Source organism: Elephantulus edwardii, unplaced genomic scaffold (genome assembly GCF_000299155.1).
Source record: "Elephantulus edwardii isolate Elephantulus edwardi_28Jun2011 unplaced genomic scaffold, EleEdw1.0 scaffold00003, whole genome shotgun sequence".
NCBI lineage: Eukaryota > Metazoa > Chordata > Mammalia > Macroscelidea > Macroscelididae > Elephantulus > Elephantulus edwardii.
The window spans coordinates 33,710,224-33,711,474 of NW_006399753.1; the positions used below are offsets into that span (position 1 = coordinate 33,710,224).

A 1,251-nucleotide genomic window follows, 5' to 3' on the forward strand; every position below is an offset into this window, starting at 1 on the left:
TCAACTCCACAGCAATGAGTTTATGTTTAATGACAAGGCAAGGAATCATCAAATCAGCTACTTTTCTGATGTATTTCACTATTCTGCAAGAAAATACTGTGATTATTGTCTATTGTTGTATGCTGTCAAGTCAGAGCCAACCCATAAATGACTCTCCAGTGGGTTTTCAGAGGCAGAGGCAGTAAATCTCATGGGAGGAGATTACCCATCCTACTGCAGAATAGCTGTTAGATTAATACTTTGTGCCTTTGGGATTGCAGCACAGCTTCTTACCATTAGGCTATCAGAGGTATTATTATATGTATTTTAATATAGTACATTATTGGCTTCTGCCGTCTTTCCATCCCTCAGCCAGGCGGGGCCCAGAGACGCTTCTGGAAGAACCATCACGATGGCCGCCCAAGAAGAACCCCAAGTCCAGTTCAAACTCGTGTTGGTGGGTGATGGTGGTACTGGCAAAACGACGTTCGTGAAACGTCACCTGACTGGTGAATTCGAGAAGAAGTATGTAGCCACCTTGGGTGTGGAGGTCCATCCTCTCGTGTTCCACACCAACAGAGGATCGATTAAATTCAATGTGTGGGATACAGCTGCCCAAGAAAAATTTGGGGGACTGAGGGATGGCTATTATATCCAAGCCCAGTGTGCCATTATAATGTTTGATGTAACATCGAGAGTTACCTACATGAACGTGCCTAACTGGCATAGAGATCTGGTTCGAGTATGTGAAAACATCCCCATTGTGTTGTGTGGCAATAAAGTGGACATTAAGGACAGGAAAGTTAAGGCAAAATCCATCGTTTTCCACCGAAAGAAGAATCTTCAATACTACGATATTTCTGCCAAAAGTAACTACAACTTTGAAAAGCCTTTCCTTTGGCTTGCTAGAAAACTAATTGGAGACCCTAACTTGGAGTTTGTTGCCATGCCTGCTCTTGCCCCACCAGAAGTTGTCATGGACCCAGCTTTGGCAGCACAATATGAGCACGATTTAGAGGTTGCGCAGACAACTGCTCTCCCGGACGAGGATGACGATCTGTGAGAGAACGAAGCTGGAGCCCAGCGTCAGAAGTCTAGTTTTATAGGCAACTGTCCTGTGATGTCAGTGGTGCTGCGTGTTTGCCACTTTATTATCTAGCTAAGCAGAACATGTGCTAATCTTTGGGATGCTGAAGGAGAGATGAATGGGCTTCGGAGTGAGTGTGACAGTTAAAAAAACCCTTCATTTTTTGGACCTGCATATTTAGCTGT

The 1,251-nt window shown here is 44.4% G+C and overlaps 1 pseudogene; it reads left to right on the plus strand.

Moving 5' to 3' along the window:
• The first annotated feature begins 391 nt into the window (after positions 1-391).
• On the plus strand, positions 392-1,042 carry LOC102843839 (annotated as a pseudogene).
• Positions 1,043-1,251: the final 209 nt, after the last annotated feature.